Consider the following 24456-nt stretch of genomic DNA (forward strand, 5'->3'; position numbering starts at 1 on the left):
GTGACAATCAATTTGAAAGTCGCTAAAGACACTATTGCTACTGTGACGAGGTACAGTGTACGTCAAAGATATGTTTACATTTTTCGCCTTATTGCAAAGGAGTAAGGTGCAAAAGTGTAAACATATCTTTGACTGCGACTGTACGAAATGATATTATGTATTGAAATTAAATTCCTTGACCGCATTTTTCTTAAAACAAACTTAAATATTCCTAATTAAGAATTTAAGACCCATTTTTAAATCAATTCGGTTATAATTAACAAGTTCTTTTAAAATATAAGCCGGGAAGTTGGTTGCTAACAAGAGGCTCCCGAAAAGTACTTGAAAGTACTTTTATTAGCACTTTAATGACGCAAAATATGAGCGACGGCGATTTCTAGTAATTTTTAGTATAATTGTTTATAACTAGTTACTGCCCGCGATTTTGTCTGCGTGCGATGATGATGATTATAAACTGAAATAGATACGAGTATCATACACTAAAGAAAACGTGACTAAGTCCACCGGTGCCGCGGTGACCGAGGCGGGAAACGAACCCGCGTCTTCAGCTTACGCGGCTAACGTCCTGACCACTAGACCACCCGGCCACGGCGGTACCCGTCCCAAATTCCCTGGTGTATGCTATCTTTGAAAGGCTCGGCGCCTTTGACCAACTCTAACGCGCTGGCCACGACATTGCGCGACTGGCTTAGGCTAAGGTGACAACCGTAGGTTGGATCGAGACACAGCGATCGGACCTTTCGTTCCCACCTATGATTTTCGTCTTAGCCAAAGTCACTCGCGCAATGTCTTGGTATGGATGTCGGCGGCCGATCGTAAGATCAGGCAGATCGTAATGTTCCTGTGTAATGTTTTGACGATAGTGACATTAAACCAATATATATATAGGTAGGATAGGTCCGTTAGGTTGCTTTAGATGCCCGAAGGGCAAACTGCCTAGAAATATGTAGCGCGTAGCGGGGCTCCGTCGACTCAGGGAACGGGTCAAAGATTTTCACGATATGCCTAGGAATTTCACGATATGCCTAGGAATTTCACGATATGCCTGATCTTACGATCGGCCGCTGACATGGATATCGCTCGTTAGTATGAAAATGCTTATTGTATGCTTTCAGCTTTCCGATCGCGCATCTTTATACTTCATATAAGTAGGTCTACTTAATGATATGCGTACCTACACATTACTTGGGGATTTTGACTTTAGTTTATTCTAAATGTACTTAATTTTAGGCACAGAACCCTAACCGTATACCTCAAAAGGAAAAAACGGATCCCTTATAGGATCACTCGTACGTCTGTCTGTCTGACCATGTATAACCTTCCCCATTTACCTATAGATCACAGGAAAATCTATTAGAAATGTGCAGTCAAGCGTGAGTCGGATTTAATGTACGGAACCCTTGGAACGCGAGTCCGACTCGCACTTGGCTGGTTTTTTTAGTTAATGTATAGTTACTGACCAAGCTTAGTTCGCAGCGATTTTTATAGCCCGGGCGGTCCCATTTTTTTAACGTCAAGCTTCTATGAAAATAAGTCGTTGTACTTACCACTTGCATAGCATAGTGCAGCGGTTCTCAATCTTTTTTTTTGACGGAACCCTTTTGGAAAGCGAAATACTTGATGGAACCCTACAATAAAACAATAGTTTTTAGAAGTGTATTTTTTTATTAATAAGCATAATAATTATGCTTATTTTATTATTCTAAATTATTCTAAATTCTTGCGGAACCCCTGCAGGGGTGTCGCGGAACCCTAGGGTTCCGTGGAACACACTTTGAGAATGGCTGGCATAGTGCTTCTTATATTTTTCTACGGCACACCACATATTGGCACATTTCGCAACATTCCCGGCCTCAACACGGGGCCCGAATAAACCGATCATGTTCGGGCCGTAAATCAACGGGATGCCAAACCGAATGAGCGGAAAATAACATTTCCGGATTCCGGAATGCAGTGACGCGCGCAAATGGCGTTTGTCTAACGCTGCGTCTTACGTAAGCCAACAACTCGCGAACGCGACGCGACGCGACGAGCCCACGGCGTTCGTGTTCGCAAAGAGATCGCCCACGTAGGACACTTCTATAGGTATCAAAGGATTGATTCACTCCGCGCCACATCGCTTCGCGTTCGCGTGTTGTTCGCCTACGTAGTACCTACGCTGCGTTACGGAAAATCAAAGCCAAGAAGGCGTATTCTGGTTGTAATAACGGATTATGAATTTGATCTGTATATGTTATGGATATGGTCTGTGTCAAAGGTAACGTTTCTGGTTGAATAATCCGGTTTCATATATCGACTACTTTTGGTTTCACTTTTAGTCGAGTAAAACATATAGGTAGATACTCTAGTAATTTAGAAACGCTTGGGTATTTTGTTCGATAAAAACTCTGCCGTTTTTACTGAACTAAAAACTTTCAGGTGCTCATTAAATTGACTAAAAGAAAAATATCCCTCATAAATCATTTCAGAGCGACGTTTTTCATTCAAGTTCAAATATTAAGTTCTTTTAGTAATAAGTAGGTACCTACCTATGTTTAAATTTATTTCGTACTACGCAGAAACGTCTGCGAACGAAACCTCAATGCTTGAAATGAAGGACATATGAAAACGGCCTTAATGAAGATACACTGGAAATATTCGCTGTTGATACAAAAGTCTCGGTCGCTCAGTGGTATCCCGGAGTCATGCGAATTCTCACCCGGCAGTGGATTTTCCTATTTCTTTTATTAATAGCTTTATATATATGCTAATTCTATAAAGGTACCTAATGCTGAATGTATAAAAACTAGATTTCAAAATCAATATTCTATAGGTACGTCCCGACCCCGATCTGACAAAGCACCACTGATAGGCGTGTGACCACAGACTAAAACACAATAGACGACTTCGGTTTATGAATAGAAAGACAGAAACGCTCTTTAAGAGGCACACGATTCAGGAATCGATCTAGCTGGGTCTTATCTCTGGGAAAACGCGCATTTTTGACTTTTTATATGTTTTCCGAGCAAAGCCCGGTCTCCCAGATATTATGCGTGGTACAAGTTTCGTTGCTAGATATTTTAATACAAAAACATTTAGAGCTAGTAAACATTTTACATACAGAACGTCTACTCGCTCTATTTTCTTTTTAGCAAATGTTTAGCAAATGACTTGAATTAACGTTATTGAAACGTTCATGCCAAATCTCATTTTATTTCAGTACCTATGTCGTTTTAAACTGATAGCGTACTTAACTTCGATTGTATGTCGGCGTGGAGGTTCGTGTTCATCTAGCATACAAGTGATCTGTTATGACAGACGGACTAACAGACTGTTGATATTCCATTAATGACACCCACAGATCTGCCCTCCTAAAACAACCTAACCCTGCATTATCTAACTCATTCAATTGTAAACCGTATTGTCATGCGATAGAGTTCACATTCGAACTGATATTTAATATATCGACGGTGGAAATTTCAAATGTCGTACGGGACATGTTGTCGTGTGTCCCTTACGACATTTGAAAATTTCACCATTATGTAAGCCAGTGATAGTACTTAAACTTGTCATGTATGATTTCCAAATGAAAGGGGTGGAAATTCAAGTGTTGTTGTCAAAGGTATGATGTTATATATAGTTGATTTGATTGCGGATCTTATTTAATAGTATACCTACGAGAGAGGAGGAATTTGTCAAGAATTATAGATATAGCCATAGCAGAGGAAAAATGCTTAACTAGGAGAAGTAAGTAAGCATCGTAAGTTGTTGTGCGCGAAAAGCATTTAATTTTGCGAGTCGTTTAAATTTCACAAATAGGTATTTGACTGTATATAGATAAAATAAATTATTTTAAACCATGCATGAAATAAAGCATCAGATAATTACTAGAAAAACATAGATAGCAGTTATTTTTAAACACAAGTTCTATTTAATATAATCGGATAGAAATATAAAAAGTAGGTAAGTTGACCGTGACGTCACTGTGTAATGTTTCATATAAATTCCATATTAGCAAATCGTTTTGACGGTTCTAAAAAAGAAGCTGATTTGACTAGAGTCTGTGCGGAAAGAGAAGAGTCGTGGAATGTATTGGGCCCCATACATATCACGATTCCTCTCTTCCCGCACCTAGACTATAGTAGGAAAGTACCCTATTGTAGAATAAGAATAGGTACTGCTCCTCGCAAATATTTGTTGCATGTAGTGTCGAAAATTTCAAAGTGAATTCTTACAGTCTCAGATACATTTTCGTCACAGATACATTTTCTTGAAATATGCAGGGTCTAAAGGAATAAAGAAATTCCGGAACAAATATTTCCCGTTTTCTGTCTTATTTAGCTTATTAAATACACCAGATACTTGACATTTTTGATGGGCGATATTTATGTTTTACAAGCTAAAATAAATATAAGGTACTGTTAAGTACATATTTGTTATTTGGGCGTTTTTTTTGTTGTTCCTTACACATTTTTTCAAATTTGGGATTTTTTATATTATTTCTACTCAGAATCACGAGCTCTTTCTATCCTAATAGGAGAAAAAATGTGTCCTAAGGTTTTTATTTCCATTACGTCACCATTTTTCATAGACTCTGTATGGCGGTCGCGGAATGGAAAAATCGAAAAATGTATGGAAGTTTTGGGACACTTTTTTTCTCTCATTAGGATAAAAAGAGCTCGTGATTCTGAGTAGAAATAACATAAAAAATCCCAAATTTGAAAAAAAAAAGTGTAGGGGACAACAAAAAAAAAACACCCATTTATACCTCTCGCGTCAAATGATGGATGTCAGTCAAGATGTGAGATGATTTAGAAATATAACATTTTAGTAATAAAAATACGGGAAAAACATAACATATTTCTTAATTAAGTCAACCAAAATACATGTGAAATAACTTTAATAGGGACCATCATTCGATGAGAGAGATAGGTATAGTATAATCTGTCAACAGTGCGGTAGGAAAAAGGAACAATGTGAATATAGTGAGATAGTAATAGATCTGTTCGCAAGGCCTATTTATCAGATATATCAACACATCTGTATGTACGATTGTACGTCTATCCTTAGCTTTAGTTATTAAGTGTTTTGTTTCATATTGACTGTCACAATTGACAATTAACTACGTAAACATGCATGTTGTGTTAACATATAAGTGCTTTGGCGCCTATATTGTCTGTAAGCTTTAATTTAAATTTGAATTAAAACAAATATACCTAAGCTTATTTAACCTTCACGCTTACGCTTAAAAGAATAATGGAACTTAATAGTTATTGTTTATTATTGAATATTAGAAAAGCTAGGCATTCAATGTTAGTTGGGCATGAAAAGTTAACAGCATTAAATAAACACAAATACACAGTTAAACATTTAATAGAATAAGTACTTATACTTAACCATATTTTACAAGGTGCTTATTATAAAAATGAAAGGGAAAATATAAAATTAGGTTATTTAAAAGGATTTAGCCACGTTTCATAAATAATGGATTTTAGGTAATAAATTAGGTAACAATATCTCGTAAAGTAAGCGTTTTTCTTTGAAAAGGTGTCTGTGAAGTTTAGAAATAAAGGAAAAAATTGACATATTGCACTGTCTCGGGCGAGACTCGAACTCACGACTTCAGAATAGGTAGTACCTCGCCTCGCCCCCTCCGTCGAATATCGAGTATACCGATGCATAAGTAGAAAAATGCATCTATACTTTTTAAGTACGATCGTAATTGGACGTACTGAAAGGAATGCCTTTCAGCTGCTTTTTACACGTGCGAGTCGAAATAGTAAATCAAGTATGATGGCGTCGGCGCCATGCAGCGGCATGTCGAGTGCTCGGGCTAATGCCAATCGCGTGCTTTCGGATAACAGGCTATTTTGATATTGGAAGTGCAACGTTTTCGGTTACGTCACAGAATAAATAATAGTACCTACTAGGTACAGAAGATTCACTCTCTAACAAAACGCGTCTATTACGACAGATATGACCGCTAGGTGGCACAAGCGCGAGCAGGCATCCAATCCGTAGCGGTGCGCGGCAACTACTATGGCTAGACACCAAAATTGGTGTGGGCCGCATGTACTTGTAGCGACGCGACGAAATCGCGGAGTGAGCCACGCCTGCCGGCCTAGCCAAGGTTACAATCGCTATCGCTTCGAAAGCGAAACGCTTTGTGTCTCTCTATCACTCTTCCATATTAGTGCGACAGTGACAGTTGCGTTTCGATCGCTACGGAGCGTTAGCGATTGACACGTTGGCTACGCGGCCTGGTTACGTTTAGTGCACTGAAAGAAATGTTTGCATAACAAAAACAATAGTATATTACCTACATACCTCGGGCAGTAAAGGTATTCAGAGACTCGTACATTATATAATTAAAGTCACTCTGTGATTATTGACAAAAGAATTTTCAACAAAGATTTCTTCAGAGTGGGGTGGGACTTTCGGAAGTTAAAAAGGATTTTCAAAACTAAAGTAATCACTGGTTATTTTAATGCAATCTACTCTAATCGTCAAAGTTCTGCCGTCTAGTTACAGAGATAAACAGAAACTTCGGTGTTTGCTGTTAGGTATAGATAGCCCTGACTGAAGAATGCCATATTTAGACAATTTTGTTATTAACTTTATTCAAATCAGAAGATTTAAAAGTGCCACGTCAATTTACGAGTAGGTATTGCTTGTATAAATAGTCTTTAGTTTCGATTTAAAAATTACTTATACTTAGCTCGGCCCTTGCAAGGATAACAAAAAGCCAGTCTCTAACTCACAGTCACAATTGTCCTGTTATATAAATGCTTAAAAAAGCATATGGTCAATTAATATTGTACAATAATTGGTGTTTATTGCGAGTTCATACTTTGCCATTCACCGCAAGTATATCGAGGTGTAAAAATGTACAGTCGCCATCAGATATATCGGAGCGGCCAAGGTGTTCACAACATCTGAACACGCACTCTAACGCCCTGACAATAGAGGCGTGTTCAGATACTTGTGAGCGCCTTAGCCACTTCGATATATCTGATGGCGAATGTACGAACAGACCCACTTAATTGACTTTACCAAGTAAACAATATGAAAAACATAAAACATCCAAAAAAAGCTTGAATTTTATTTCACGGAATTTCATTTAACACTTGTTAAAAACGTCGATCGTTAATATTTCCCATGAATTTCCTAACAAATCCGAGTTTAAACACTATAAAGGAGCATTGATGGATGGCGATATGTAAACAACGACTGGTATCGTAAACACATCAACCCTACTGGTTTAAGAGATTTATAGTTCTACAAAGAGTTTAAAGGAACAAATGTATATTAGCGAGTGTATTTATTCTTAACATTGCGTCAGCATACTCGGATGAATTGACTGAAGAGAAGATAGTTATTTTAAAGTGAATCTTTTATTCTATCGCCTCAAATGTTTTCGTCCGTATTTAGCATGTCGCATTACAGCATAAGTAAAATTCTACTTTATTTCTATGTCTGGTACATAACTAGAAACTAAAGCGAGTAGAAATGTGTCTGTTACTTGGATGTTCATGTCAAATTCATTTTATTTCATTATCATTTTAAAATAAGGTTTTGGAAAAAAATGACATTTTTGGTATAAGCTTTTATCGCTTACTGTGTTTTTCTTTCCACGGACAAGTAATACTCATCGAGACGATTCATAAACCCCAAACACAATTAGGTTGCGTTGTTTTATCACAGAGTTCCTATACTCCCTATGGCCACCTCCTGTCTCCATCATCAGATCAGCTTCATGGTACCATAATATTGCATTGTCACCCGACTTCTACACGTATGCAAATTTTCAGCTTCATCGGAATCCGAGAAGAGGGTCAAATTTAACGTGCGAGATTTGACCCGTTAAACATGCATAGTTACATAGGTACATGCAATGCAAGTTAAGTAAAAGCTTGTAATGAGAGCTTAACTTCGGTTGCATGTGACTCTTTTTTAAGAGTGTTCTTGCACATAAGTAAGTAAGGTTTACGCGTGATTCATGAGTCTTAGGAATATACGAGTAAGCTAGGCCATCTATATTTTATATTAATGTCCCAACTGGCATACAGTAGATAGGGCTAACCTATAAGCTCTGGAGCTAGGTAGTTTATAATAAGGTCTCTATGTGATTTTATTTGTAGCATTAAGTAGTTTGTATCTGCGTGAAATTTTCATCCGTCATGCATGCCACGTATGACTTGTTATTTGGAATATTGTACAAGTACTTAGTTCTAACATTAACTAATTTGCAAGGCCGAAGTGATACCGTAAGTGTTCCGTGAACAAAGTTCAAATCATAAGTGATATACATATGATTTGAACTTTGATTTGAACGGAACAGTAAAAATCATAAGTGATATAATTTTATTCGTGGTAAGCTTTAAAATAACATACAAATCATGAATCTAGTATTTTAACTGGATCAGGCATGAGGGGTGGGGGGAAATGACCGAACGGGATAGTCTTATGTATCTTGCAGTAGGAGTAGCAGCGAAAGCGCTATTATTGTTCGTCCTTGTTACAGTCTCACATTTTTTTTATTCCCCACCGTAAATTAGTATGGATTATGTTTTAATGTTTTAATGTTTTAATGTTTATTTGGGCACAAACGGTACATGTTTCTTCTAACTAATGTCTATACATAATTCATAAACCAATACAGTTGCCACCACTTACTAGCTCATTCAAGAAAAACAAAATTCGGGATAGCTAGATTTTAAAAATTAACAACAACAGTCAAATTAGGACAAGGGCTTAAATTAATGAGATATAACTATTTTTATACATTAAATACGCAATTAAAGTGTAAAGTTACAGTGTCTTTAATTCGTTTGTTCATTTAAAACCAAAAGTACTTGATGTTTAAATTTAGTCAAGGAGTCATTAAATATATCAATTTTTGAAAAAATATCATTGTTGAATCTACAAGCTCTTATCAGAAAGGAGTTTGATTTGTATTTCTTTTTAGTAAAAGGAATATGGAATAATTTATCACGACGTCGTGTGTTCAAGCGGGGAGTTTTAAAGCAAAGTCTACTTAACAAATAAGGGGAGTCTATTAAATTTCTTAATACTTTATACAAAAATACTTGATCTTTTAATGTGCGCCGGCTTTCGAGCGACACTAGTTTATCCAGGTTAAGCGATTGAGCTGACCGAAGGTTTTTATACTTTAAATGTTTGACGAGCTTCTTTTGAATTCTTTCAATACTATGAATATAACATTTATAGTTAGGGTTCCAAACTGTAGATCCATATTCCAGAATTGGCCTGACTAGTGAGTTGAAGAGTGTCAGCAAGGTGATAGCTTCTTTGAATTCTTTACAAGTTCTCAAGATGAACCCAAGTAAACTAAAGGCCCTATTTATTATGCTTTCAGTGTGGTCGCAGAATAATAACTTGCTATCCAAATGAATACCTAAGTCCTTAATGCTAGAAACTCTACATAATGGCACATTGTTTATATGGTAGTCGTAGTAAATAGTTTGCTTTTTTCTACTGAACGTAATTATGTTACACTTATTTATATTTAAGTGCAAATGATTCAATTGACAATATACATGCAGTCGGGTTAAGTCTTCCTGTAAAACTTGACAATCACTTAAGCTCTTAACAAGTTTCAGTATCTTTTTATCGTCGGCGTATAAAAGGCAAGTTGAAGATTTTAGATGGGTATTATGGGGGGCAACAAATAAATTCGACCAATGATAGTGTCGCATAGCGTATCTTTTGTCCCTCACGGAGGCACGCGTATACCACTTCTATAGGACCTTACGTACGTATAAAAATATGACGCACCTATTGTAATTTGACCATATTCTAAGAAAAAAACAGTCAACTTTTGTTTGTTTGTTTTAAAGTTGATGTCAACTGCAGCTGTACCGTTGCGGCATCATTGTTGCCGCAGCTGTATATGTCAAGTTCCTTCATAAAATGAGTGACGGATTGAACGTCATAATCGCGGTAGTAATGCGGCGGTGAACGTCACTTATTTTATCAAGGTTTAACAGATAAACTGATGCAACAACGCCGCTGCAACAGTAAAGCTGCAGTTTACATCGGAACGTCACTTTAAATATCTCTTGGGATATCTCTTGGACCTAAAAAATAGAAAAAGTTAGGTATTTATTGGTTTGTTCTCCTTGTTTCACGTTTCAATAGAACAAAGGGGTTATGAACATATTCGAACAAAGACAATTTATAGGCAGGAATTTGTCAAAGAGTTCTTTTTATTTGGAAAAATGCACGGCTGTTTGAACCGCTGAGGGATGATTGAAAAATGGCAGTTTTAAACTACAGTTTTAGTTTCGGACCTCGCATTACTAAAAGCCACTTTTCATATTTTGATTTGTGTTTTGTTTTTGTGTTTGATTGTTTGTGTGTATGTTTACTGCTTGTATCTTAAATACATGTGTTTTGTCTTTCAGAGAGTATTTATACAATAATAGGTAGGTATAAACTATAAGTTATAAGTTACATATATGTTTATTTATAAATAAAAGAAGAATGATGGACAAAAAAAACAGGACTTTTTTACCTATTCCATACAGATAAGTAGGTACTAGTCCGTTACTAGATGGTGATTTGAACTTAGTATCTGTGCGGAAAGAGAAGAGTCGTGGAATGTATGGGGCCCAATACAATCCACGACTCTTACTTTTTCAGCACAGACTCTACAAATACACTCTATATATTACTTGGATTGAATTAGTTGGATTTATTGGTGCAAGCGAGATTTTTTAAAAGACTTGGGAATCTTGGGATATATAGGTACTTTTATATTTATAAATGGACAGTAGAACGATAAGACCGTGTGGGAGGATGGTAGACAAGCGAGAGTTGCTGTGCTATATTATACAATATAGCATCACTACAGGATATATTTTTACACGACTGCCCCAAAAAAAGAGTGTATTGTTTTTTTCAGGGTTCATGTTTGTATGTGGGTATGTAAGTTTCTTTGTTACACCGTAACAGCTAAGTGCCTGAACCGATTTAGGTGTTTGAGATATCATTGGAATCCTTACGTCATCCCGAGTAACATAGGCTATGTGACGTCATCACAAAACCAATATGGCGGGTTATGCACTACCAATTGTGCAACCGAAACAAAAATAAAACTTATAAACCTATCGAGTTGGGTATTAAAATAAAGGATTTTGAAAGACGATTCTAAAACTGTACACAAAATATGGTTTAAACTATTTATTTGGTAGGACAAGATTTTACAAAATATAAGTATAACGCAAAGATAAATGAATTGTGTAAATCTATTGAATGGGATATTAAAAGAAAGGATTTTTTAAGGCGATCATACGAATATATATAAGTTATATGTTTAATTGTATCGTTGGAGAGAAAATACGAAATGTTCTACATCGCGCTAATGACATTTCTCTTTGCAGCTATATACGACAACGTCATACGTGGCGCTTACGTTATTTTCAATTGCGAAAGTGTCAAATACGAAAGGAACAGTTTGAACGATTGACTAGGTAAGCATTTCTCAAAAAAAAAAATATCCTTTTTTGTTACCAGGTTTCCTTACACATTTGGTAACAAAAAAGGAATGTTTCATACAAATTTTCTTGGACATTTTGGGAAATATGGTGGAAATTGTTCAGCTTCATGTACTTTAATACCAGCATACCAATTTTTATAGAAAACTAAGATGTGATCGAAATTTACAAATTCTGCTCTACTCTGAATAAACATTATTGTGCTGTTGTATTATAAGATTTAACTTGAGACTTTGAATAGAAGACACTATTGTCATGACTGTAGAAGGCAGGTCTTTGATGATGATTTTATTTTGCACGACAAATTTTGCAAATCCCGGGGCACACGTGCTACTGTTGTGAAACAATATTTTACGAGAAGCAAAGACTGGGAGCTTAAGACAGATGGGCTCTTCCTGCAACTTCCACGAGTATTTTAATAACGAAAGCCGAAGGCCGAACTCCGCATAGGGTCAACGCTCCGAAGCGTAAGGCAGGTGCGTGCTTCCAGTAAATTCCCCAAGTATCTTAATTGCGAAGGCCGAAGGCCGAGCTCCGCGTAGGGCCGAAGGCCCAAAGCCTAAGAAAGGTGCACGCTTTTTGCAGTTTCCCCAAGTTTCTTAATTGTAAATACCGAAGGCCGAGCTTAGCGTAGGGCCGAAGGCTCGGAGCGTAAGAGAGGTGCATGCTTTCTGCAGCTTCCCCAAGTATCTTAATTGCGAAGGCCGAAGGTTCGCGTAGGGCCGAAGGCCCGAAGCGTAAGAAAGGTGCACGTTTTTTGCAGCTTCCCCAAGAATCTTAATTGCGAAGGCCGAATGCCGAGCTTCGCATAGGGCCGAAGGCCCGGAGCGTAAGAAAGGTGCACGCTTTCTGCAGCTCGAAGTATCTTAATTGCGAAGGCCGAAGGCTGAGCTTCGCGTAGGGCCGAAGGCCCGGAGCGTGAGAAAGGTGCACGTTTTCTGCAGCTTTTCCAAGTTTCTTAATTGCGAAGGCCGAAGGCCGACCTTCGCGTAGGGCCGAAGGCCCAGAGCGTAAGAAAGGTGCACGCTTTCTGTAGCTTCCCCAAGAATCTTAATTGCAAAGGCCGAAGGCCGAGCTTTGCGTAGGGCCGAAGGCCCGGAGCGTAAGAAAGGTGCACGCTTTCTGCAGCTCGAAGTATCTTAATTGCGAAGGCCGAAGGCCGAGCTCCGCGTAGGGCCGAAGGCCCGGAGCGTAAGAAACGTGCACGCTTTCTGCAGCTTTTCCAAGTTTCTTAATTGCCGAAGGCCGACCTTCGCGTAGGGCAGAAGGCCCAGAGCGTAAGAAAGGTGCACGTTTTCTGTAGCTTCCTCAAGATTCTTAATTACAAAGGCCGAAGGCCGAGCTTCGCGTAGGGCCGAAGGCCCGGAACTTAAGAAAGGTGCATGCTTTCTGCAGCTTCCCTAAGTATCTTAATTGCGAAGGCCGAAAGCCAATAATTATGTAGTTGCAGAGATATTAAGCCATAGCACTTTTCAATAAGTACGTCTGGTTTTTGGGTTCGACCTATTTAGGTTTTTAAGCACGTTTTATGCTAACATATCAAAATATTAACATGATGAAAGCTCCTTGAAGCAACTTAAGTGCCTTAAATCATATAAAAAATGTGGTTGGTTTGTATGGTCACTAAAATGTATAAAATAAAATTATATAATTAAAAATTAAAAAAACACGACTGCAGGTTAAAAGCGAACTGAAAAGCTAAAAATAATTTTTAGTTATGTTAGGTACTCAACTTAATGAATGTAAAATATAATATATAGGTAAGTGTTCTGTCAGGGTCGTAAACAGCAAACGGAAAAATTTTGGCTCATTTAGGATCGTGACTGTACCTGTATATTTTATTTCGATGCAGTCGGGGACCTGTGAATGGGAAAAATTCAATATATCAAGGTCCCCGACTGCAATCGAAATAAAATATACAGGTACAGTCACGATCCTAAATGAGCCTAAACTTTTCCGTTTGCTGTTTACGACCCTGACAGAACACTTACCTATATATTATATTTTACATTCATTAAGTTGAGTACCTAACATAACTAAAAATTATTTTTAGCTTTTCAGTTCGCTTTTAACCTGCAGTCGTGTTTTTTTAATTTTTAATTATATAATTTTATTATCATAAGATATATCTTACATACCCATGAACTTGTTCGTTGAGATATATTTAGCTCCTACTCCGGTAGCGGTCACTTGAACAAGATAAGCGCCTCCCAACACCGGATATGAGTTGCGAAACATCGATAATACATAATTATGAATTCCTTTCATTCATGATATATTATTTTTGAAGTAGGTATGAAATATCATCATCATCATCATCACAATATACAAGATTGCCTGTCAAATAATATCAAACGTGAGACCAAAATCGGCATGATGTCGAGTGTCATTTGGAAGTATTAAATTCGGAAAGAATATGTGATTGCATTAAATCATTTGTTTTTATAACAGTATAAGTATTCTAAAATATATTTGCTAATTTATAGTATATTATTGCCCAGGCAGGAATCCATTTGCAGGCCTGAGTATTTAGTATTTAGTAATACTCAGGCCTGCAAATGGATTTGTGAGTATTTAGTTTAGTTTGTTTTCTGTAATGAGGTGTGCAATGAAGAGTAGGTATTTGTATTGTACTTATTGTATTGTATACGGACGACTTTGAGAGAATAACGGCTAGTGGAGTATAATACCTTTTACGTAATATTTCAAAATGTCTGCTGCCGTTGGGTCCCATCCAAGACCTGGTAAACGTAATTGAAAACCATTTTGGCACGTGACACCTATCATCTGATTTACGCTTCACTTCACTTCTGGACGTGGTTTGGCTGAGTCTACACCAGTTAGGAAAGCTTTCCAAGCACTTAAAAATCAAACGTAGCACTTACAAAATCCTAAGTGAGTGAAAATAACGGAAAAAATATATAGGTACTGATTATTTTTAATGAAAATGTGGATTATTCTAAACAAATAAGAGATCTTGATTGTATCCTTCGCGTGGGTTTTGTGGGGTCAAACTTGAGTGTTTTTGTCAATAGGGTATTATACCTACTGTATTTAAAATAAATTATTTTACATCATGCATGAAATAAATCACCAGATAAGTATTAGAAAAACACAGATAGAAATTATTTTTAAACACAAGTTCTATTTAATAAACCGGATAGATATATAAAAAGTAGTTGTGTGGTGTTAGTGAGTGGACCGTGACGTCACGATGTAATGTTTCACATAAATTTCATATTAGCAAATAGTTTTGACAGTTCTAAAAAACTATTACTTTAGTATAAATGGAATGGGAACAGTACCTATTTCACTCCCAACAGAGCTTGCAGTTCCGGCAAAAATAAAACAATCTACAGCTCACTGAATACTAACTACTGCTGGTCATTGGGTTGCCTATGCTTCTATTTTTTTTTTTTTGAACAATCGATAGGCAGTTCTATTCCATGTCGTTGTTTCTATCTGGCTTAACGAACTAGAATACCTATAGAAGTCTGCTAGAGCGCAATAATGACCCCATGGGAATAGGGAGTATTATTGCAATGTTTTGCCGCCAGAGTCTAGCACTAGCGCCTTTAGTAAACCATGGAGTAACTTATACACACTACACTGTACCTTAAACTGTTTTTTGACAAGTTTACACAGACAATAATATATGACATTAATACATCAAGGCGGTTTGTTTACAAAGGGTCTAACGTGAAACGCGAGATCGAAACTCAGCTATCTGCCTCTTTATCGCTCTCGTTTGTGGTAGACCCTTAGATTGTAACTTATTGTGGGAGTGGCGCCCCCTACGCCACAAGTCCCCTATTATTCCCTATTATGCAGCGAGTAACTCAATTGTACTGCGCACATGTTGACAACATCAAATATTGTAACGCTCAAGAGGTTTGATACCTATATAGAATTTATTTTAGTCAATCAAAAATTTTATTGACCAATCACAACTTTTGGGGGAATGGTGTATTTTTTTGCAATAATATTCATAGCCTCGGGCGGGGTATATTTATGGAAATAAAGGGATAAGGGTGGAAGGGAAAGCCACGACTTGTTATAAAAAAACCGGCCAAGTGCGAGTCGGACTCGCGCACGGAGGGTTCCGCACCATTAACAAAAAATAGAGCAAATAAATCGTGTTTGTTGTATGGGAGTCCCCCTTAAATATTTATTTTATTTTTAGTATTTGTTGTTATAGCGGCAAAAGAGATATACATTTGTGAAAATTTCAACTGTCTAGCTATTGCGGTTCATGAGATACAGCCTGGTGACAGACGGACGGACGGACGGACGGACAGCGAAGTCTTAGTAATAGGGTCCCGTTTTTTACCCTTTGGGTACGGAACCCTAAAAACGGTAGATATACTTACTGTAACCGATGATATAATTGTTCAAACAAGCGTAACTTACTAGCGTAAATTACCTGTAGCTTTTTGTAATAACATAGCCTGTTCAACGTTTCATCTTTGCCTTCTATAATTACCATCTTAGGCGGTAAAGATAACAAATTGGTCTAGTATAAGGAGTTTCACTCCTGGGAAATCTAGAATTTTCACGCACACGAAAAAATAAAACAAGCCCTAATTTTCAAGGAAACTTTAGGTACCGTAGAGTTTCCTATCTTCACCTGGGTTTTGACACTTTTCCTAAAAAATCTCTCAAATTTGAAAGCATTTTAATCCGTTAAGGCGAAAAAACGTTTTTTAGTGTTCCTAACTATCAGTATTCACAATTGAAACTTTGAATTTCATTGGTTAAGTTGGTAAAAAATGGCCTCAAAGGCAATAGGCGATGTTTGGGTATTTTTCCCAATCTTCGCCTACGGCATGCTTTACCGCTAATAATACACTTTTCTGTGACTAACACATGTTAAGTCGTATCTATTTGGATTGTGCTACTATACTATGAACCTTAATTACACCAGACTAGCCATATTTAAAAAAAACGGTGTAGTAGGCGAAGTTTGGTAACAGTCTGAAGTTGGTTTCATACATTTTCTATAACGAAGCTAGGGCTGCCAAAAATTAACCAACATGCCAAATAAAGGGGAGTAATGGTTATAAGTAAAAAAATTATAATTTTTAACAAAAATATTTAATATTTAAACCTGGCTCGCTGAGCAACTTCTGTTGCTGACTGTACAAAAATATTTAAATTTGGAAACAAGTAATGCCATCCACCACCAATAGGGTATTTGACTACTAGTCAAATCAGTTTCTTTATTCGAACTGTCAAAACGATTTTGCTACTATGGGGTTTATTATGTAACATTAGCATGTGACGTCACAATCAAGTTACCTATTGTTTATAGTTTTATACCGGTTTTAAAATATAAATTGTGTCTAAAAAATAACTGCTGTCTACGTTTCTCTATTAACCTTATGACCTTATGATGCCTTATTTCATGCATAGTGTAAAATAATTTATTTGAAATACTTACAGTCAAATACCCTATTAATGTGGTAAAACAAATTTGACAACCCTAGGGGTAGGCGAAATTTGGCAACAAGATGGACGCAAAGTACCTTCACCAATGTTTTATCCAATTGTGACTTCTAAACGTAAGCTAGCCATTAAATAATAGTTTCATATGAAAAAGAAATAGTTATAGTATATAATCATGTAAAGAGTTTAACATTACCTGGTCTGTATCACTGTTAAAAACCGAAGTTCAAACACTGGCTTAAAAAAACGTGTGGTCGGCGTCGCGAAAAAACCTCACTGAACGTAAACTGTGTGAAGTTAGCCGCAGATTGTTCGAAGAATGTTGACACCCGTAAAAAATACTATGTATTTAGTAGTTTTATGTAAGGCTTACATTAGAAACATTTTGTTAATGGCAACTTTTGTCAAAGTAGGCGAAAATAGGGAGCCCAGGCAAAGATACGAAACTCTACGGTACTTTGTAAAAAATGACAATCGTACATCGGCAAACGCCAAACAAAAAGAAAAAAATTATCGGGATGTCGGGTGGTACGAAAGGTCACGTAAATGTCTCTTTGCATTATTTAAGTTCCGAATGGCGGTTTTTATCAACCCGGTTTTTATTGGCCCCCTGGCCGCGTAGCCAATATGCAAATCGCGGGGTCCCTTGTTTCCCATAAAGTTTTAAGTCATAAATATATTGTTTGTCATATTATCATTAGTCATAAAACTGATACCGTCATTGTTTCAGGATTTTCGTAAGGTTATTCTATAGATAGGTTAGGTTAGGTTTGTTTTATGGAAATCCTGAAAAGTGACGCGTTTCTGAACCAAATGAATTATATTTGACTAACGAAAATGCTTGCAAACAATACATAAAAAAAGCGGCCAAGTGCGAGTCGGACTCGCCCATGAAGGGTTCCGTATTTAGGCGATTTATGACGTATAAAAAAAAAACTACTTACTAGATCTCGTTCAAACCAATTTTCGGTGGAAGTTTACATGGTAATGTACATCATATATTTTTTTTAGTTTTATCATTCTCTTATTTTAGAAGTTACAGGGGGGGGGGGGGGGGGACACACATTTTACCACTTTGGAAGTGTCTCTCGCGCAAACTATTCAGTTTAGAAAAAAATGATATTAGAAACCTCAATATCATTTTTGAAGACCTATCCATAGATACCCCACACGTATGGGTTTGATGAAAAAAAAAATTTCGAGTTTCAGTTCGAAGTATGGGGAACCCCAAAATTTATTGTTTTTTTTTTCTATTTTTGTGTGAAAATCTTAATGCGGTTCACAGAATACATCTACTTACCAAGTTTCAACAGTATAGTTCTTATAGTTTCGGAGAAAAGTGACTGTGACATACGGACGGACAGACAGACGGACAGACAGACAGACATGACGAATCTATAAGGGTTCCGTTTTTTGCCATTTGGCTACGGAACCCTAAAAATGATAACGGTTAACTTTAACTACTAAGCGCTGGTGGCCTAACGGTAAGAGCGTGCGACTTGCAATCCGGAGGTCGCGGGTTCGAACCCCGGCTCGTACCAATGAGTTTTTCGGAACTAATGTACGAAATATCATTTGATATTTACCAGTCGCTTTTCGGTGAAGGAAAAAATCGTGAGGAAACCGGACTAATCCCGATACGGGCCTAGTTTAATACCCTCTGGGTTGGAAGGTCAGATGGCAGTCGCTTTCGTAAAACTAGTGCCCACGCCAATTACTGGGATTAGGTACCAAGCGGACCCCAGGCTCCCATGAGCCGTGGCAAAATGCCGGGACAACGCGAGGAAGAAGAACGAAAATGCGGGCAAACAATACATTATGACTTAAAACTTTGGGAAACAATTAGAGACCCGCAAATCGCTCATCCGTAGCGAACTAAGGCCCACTTGCACCATCCCACTAACCCGTGGTTAAGCGGTTAAACCGTTAACGTAGTGTCAAATTGTACTGGTATCCATGGTAAATTCATGTTTAGCCGGTTAACCCTGGGTTAGTGGAATGGTGCAAGTGGGCCTAAGAGTGATAGAGAGACACAAAACGTTGCGTTAACTTTCGTTGTTGTAGCGCAGCCATACTCTAAGTGTGTTCCGCAGAACCCTAGGGTTCCGCGACACCCCTGCAGGGGTTCCGCAAGAATTTAGAACACTATGCTTTAGTCGCCTCGAATTTTTTTACTATGCCGCCACCGTATTGTAGGGTTCCATCAAGTATTTCGCTTTCCAAAAGGGTTCCGTCAAAAAAAAAGATTGAGAACCGCTGTCGTAGCGCAAGCGGTAGCGTCGTAGGATAGATGCCTTGGTGCTGGCGGAGAATGCGCCGGATCTCATGGACTGAACGCCGTACAAATGCATTTATTCTCGACGAACTGAATAAAAAAACGAGGCTCCACTTTTTGCTCCCAACGATGTACTTGGCTTCTTCCGCCATCTGATCAGGACAGGGCCAGATAGCTTGGAAAAGCTCATTATGACTGGCCGCATGGCAAGGAAGCGTAGGGATAGACGGATGGCCACACGTTGGGCGGACAGAATAACGTTGGTGACAAACGCCACACTGCAGGCTAGCATGTACTGGGCCAGGCGTGGCTCACTCCGCGATTTCGTTGCTTTGCTACAGGTAGCTAAAAGGACATCCGTTCCGCCCCAATTTTGGGGAAAGTCATAAGCCGCGCGTGGCGCTGTCGCCACTTAACGGCCATATCTTTGCTGACCGTAACAGATGCGTTTTGTTAGAGAGTGAGTCTTCTGTACTTAGTACTATTATTTATTCTGTGACTGGGCCCAGGACAGAGCGGCCTGGAGAGCGCTGGTGAAGAGTGCCTACAATCGTCAGGTCCCTCGGCCATGAGGTTACGACAAGGAAGACGCGCAAGCGATCACCTCACTTTGTCTAGGCCGGCTGCTCTTTCCTTCTTACCAAAAAGGAATTCATTAAATTTTACAAGCTTTTATTTAGTTTCACATGTCCCGTTGTCTGTCTGTAATCAAATCTTGCAAGTTAATTTTGATCCACTTACCGGTTTCCGATTGAGCTGAAATTTTACATGCATGTATGAATCGGATGACAATGCAATATTATTATGACAGAGCTGATCTGATGATGGAGACAGGAGGTGGCCAATTGGCCATAGGAACTCTGAGATGAAACAACGCAACCTAATTGTGTTAGGGGTTTTTAGAATTGTCTCGATGAGCAGGACCGGATTAAGCATGTCGGGGCCCCTAGGCAGTGCAATGCTCGGGCCCCCTTACAGTAAATTCTGCATACATAATGTTCAGTTGTTCAGTACAGGAAAGTAAGTTTGCGGTTTTAATTTCAACCTTCCAATGTTGGTTGAGCCGATCCTAACATGCCGAGCGAAGTCTTTACCGCTCTTATTGCGTGGATATAAAGCTTTTCTATTAGTTTTTGCCGATTCCTTTTTCCGTCAAGTGTGGGGAGAGCCCTGTTTTTCTCAATAGGTAGTTAAATATTTTACGTCAACCGCACGCTACATGAGAAGAAAATCTCACTTCCTGGCCAAGGCAAGACGTAAAACTTTACACAAACCACGGGCGGTAATTCGTAAAGCCCCAGATCGCATATTTATGACCCTCACCTTCGGTTCGGGCGGGCTACAAACACTTGCGATCTGGAGCATTTACGAATTCACCTCCCTAGGTGTATAATGTACTATTGCGAGGCTGAACAGTGATTATCTGATCATAAGACCATACGCTGAGCCACATGATTAAAACTAACCTAATAATAAAGATTTTCTATGAGGTTTAAATCACTATTTATTGACCAGTCAAATTACCATGTAGGTACAGGGTCAACCAGCAAAAAACGCGAGCGCAGCGAGCGCGAAATTTTTTATGTAAAAATTGTGAAAGCGTGTTAAAAAGGCCGTGCCGGGCCTAAAAATCCGAAGTTCACCAGTGAGGCGAGCTTTCATGCGAGGTCAAAACCGTGCTTCAGGATAAGCTCAGCTAGAGCACAGACGCCAGAGCCAACCAATGTCCATTGTATTAAAAAGCGAGACCGAACGTCGAGTTGTAAGAAAGCAGCTCTCTGACACGAACTAATTGTCAAATGTTACTGAACAATAATATGTGCCATACTCATACTCATACTCATACTCATACTCGTTTATTCATAAAGCCAATTTACATGTCAAATAAATTATACACTTACACTTAAACTTAAAATTATATATACAATCAATCGAAAATTAAAACAAAGCTTATTTACATGTCGGATTAAAATTGGAAAACGTTTAAAATTAAAATTGAGGTCAAGACGAAAGACTTAAAATTTAAAATTAGGATACATTTTAAAATTACAATTAATATAAAAAAAGCTGATTCCCGTGTCTAAATAATATTGAGGTCAAAATTGAAAAATAGTAGAAATATGACTATATGTACAAGAGTTACTCGGAGGGCCAAGTTCCATTGATGAGGTTTTAGGCCCTAGGAGTCTGAATTTCGAGCTCGACATTACAAACTTTAAAAGCTATAAAATAACATAGTTAACATTAATCATCTAATGATTGAGTGTCTGAGAAACTGATGTTGGACATTAGGTATAAGTAGGTACCATTTTTTATTTATTTTTTAAGTTTGGCCAATATGAAACAAATATTTTTTTGGCGCGCGCGGGGCCGCCAGGGCCCCCTAGCCAAGGCGGGGCCCCCTAGCCGAGGCGGGGCCCATAGGCAGTTGCCTACTCTGCCTTAGGGTTAATCCGGCTCTGTCGATGAGTATTAGTCGTCTGTCGTAAGAAAAGTACAGTCAGCGATAAAAGCTTGTAGGTATCAAAAATGAAATTTTGCCAAAAACTTTTTGCAAGGAGATTCCTTGGATTTTCCTGCAACGTCAAAACATTTTAGCAAATGACCATTTGCCTTTTGTATGATACGTTTGTTTATAATTTAACGCCGTCGTAAAGTGCGTATCGCCGCCCGCTCACAATGCCTCGAGATAATAAAATAAATAAAACAAGAATGAAACTATTTCAGACTGTTGTGACTGTTGTGAGACTTGTGAGGCAGTGTCAAGGTCGAAGTTTTAAATTTAAATATAGCCAAATTTTTTACATTAAAACCGGACAAGTGCGAATCGGACTCGCCCGTCGAGGGTTCCGTACTTTTTAGTACTTGTTGTTATCGCGGCAACAGAAATTCATCATCTGTCAAAATTACAACTGTCTATTAGCTATCACGGTTCATGAGATACAGCCGGTGAAAGACATACAAACGGACGGACAGAGGAGTCTTAGTAATAGGGTCCCGTTTTTACCCTTTGGGTACGGAACCCTAAAAATCAGTAGTAATTGACACTATAGGTACTAGTTCCGACTAGGGATTGCAGAACCGGTACTGTTTAAAAGAACCGGGATTTTCGGTACCGGGCAAAAATGGAACCGGGATTTCCCGGTATTTTCGGTACTTTCGGGACTGCCTTCAAAAATCAGTTTTCACATCAATTTTCAGTAAAAAAAAACGTAAAATGACCACGAATCTTTCTTAAAACAATAAAAAAGTAGCACAGTGAAGGTACACACTTCTTTTGTACCATAATATGTGTCTTAAGTCACACAATCATTAATATAATTTGTTTTATTTTTTCCTAAACTACATGATATTTTTACTATCTTTGTTGATTGGCATTTGGCAAAAACTTAATTGTGGCTCAGTAATATCATCATTTTTTTAGGGTTCCGTACCCAAAGGGTAAAAACGGGACCCTATTACTAAGACTCCGCTGTCCGTCCGTCCGTCGGTCCGTCCGTCCGTCTGTCACCAGGCTGTATCTCACGAACCGTGATAGCTAGACAGTTGAAATTTTCACAGATGATGTATTTCTGTTGCCGCTATAACAACAAATACTAAAAACAGAATAAAATAAACATTTAAGTGGGGCTCCCATACAACAAACGTGATTTTTGACCGAAGTTAAGCAACGTCGGGCGGGGTCAGTACTTGGATGGGTGACCGTTTTTTTGCTTGTTTTGCTCTAATTTTTGTTGATGGTCCGACTCGCACTTGGCCGGTTTTTTAAATATGTAAGACGTTTTGTGAAAAAGGATACTTAAATGATAATTTTCGCATGCGTTCAAAATGGGCTGTGGACCTTCGAACATATAATAACAGAACTATCAATACCTACGACAAATCAAGAAATTATTCAGCCAGAAATATGAAATAACTAATTGTTCGTATAAAATTATTTATCGTACAAACATTTATGCCCTTAAAATATCAAATTACGCAATTTTATATTGTCGGCATTGTCAAACCCATTGACTTTTTTTTTAATTTATATTAATGTAGTGGTCAGCCGTAAAAGTATTACCATCAGCCTTAGATTGATAAAATATATTTATTTTCTTTATAAAACATGATATTTCATGCTAAGTAACAGAAAGCAGTCAAATATTGTACCGGAAATTTTAGTCCCGAAAATCCCGGGAGTACCGGGATTTTAATTTTGAAATCCCGGTTCTTTGCTATGCTCTAAATCCCGGGAATTCCCGGTACTTTCGGTACCGGTATTTCCCGGGAGCAAACCCTAGTTCCGACGCATGTGAACCACTGAACCAATATTTAGGTACCTATTTAAGAATTTTTCTATTTCTATCTATTTATACATATCGTCGTCTAGTACCCACTACCTTAATGTATGGGCAATAAGGTCGTGTATACATATATTTGGAATTTTGTCCGTATCGATATTTAATACCTTGATGACTGTACATTCAGCAGCAAAAGTTGCTAAGCGGTGTTCAAAATTACCTTGCACGCTCTTATTCTCTTTAAAAAAAAGTCGCGTCAAGATCATTTTGAACACCTGACCCGCTTAGCAACTTCTGCTGCTGACTGTACAAAACAAACGTCGGAAAGTTCACTTTACTACAATTCCGTAGCATTTACTCTGTATCTTGTTAAATTAAATTATTTGGGGCATTATCTATGAAAAGGGACCTTATTGTCGATGGCGCTTACGCCGCACAGCGTCGCGCGGCATTGTATTTATATCGGAGCATCGTTAATAATGTCGTCGTAATGTCGTCATCGTTAAAAGGACAGAACAGGAGACGTATCGGATGTTTCAAATTATAGGCCGATTTCTTTAGCTACAGTTCTGGCAAAGGTACTGGACAGTTTACTGGACGCACGCCTCGAGATGCACCTCAAACTTCATGATGCACAGTTTGGATTCAGAGCTGGTGAATCAACGGAAAGCGCAATATTATGTCTAAAACACACGGTTGCGCAATACACCGAGCGCAAAACACCCGTATACGCTTGCTTTTTAGACCTTTCCAAAGCTTTTGATCGTGTTGTATACGAGTTGCTATGGAAGAAGCTGGTGGAGGCGGGTGTGCCCGAGGAGTGCGTTAGGTTGTTCCAGTATTGGTATGGAAACCAAGTAAACCAGGTTAAATGGTCGGACGTGCTATCTAGCGAGTACAAGTTACAATGTGGTGTAAGACAAGGCGGACTAACGTCACCTAAATTATTTAACTT

General features: G+C 38.2%; 1 protein-coding gene and 1 non-coding gene across 2 annotated transcripts in view; one reads left to right on the forward strand and one right to left on the reverse strand.

The window, feature by feature from the left end:
• The window catches only part of LOC134649989 (cardioacceleratory peptide receptor-like), a 152195-nt gene that overhangs the window by 41500 nt on the left and 86239 nt on the right, over positions 1-24456 (forward strand). The window lies entirely within an intron of this gene.
• Trnat-cgu (transfer RNA threonine (anticodon CGU)) lies at positions 516-587 on the reverse strand. Its single transcript has one exon. It is a non-coding gene; the product is annotated as a tRNA-Thr (tRNA).

The sequence above is a fragment of the Cydia amplana genome, chromosome 8 (genome assembly GCF_948474715.1).
Source record: "Cydia amplana chromosome 8, ilCydAmpl1.1, whole genome shotgun sequence".
Taxonomy (NCBI): Eukaryota; Metazoa; Arthropoda; class Insecta; order Lepidoptera; family Tortricidae; genus Cydia; species Cydia amplana.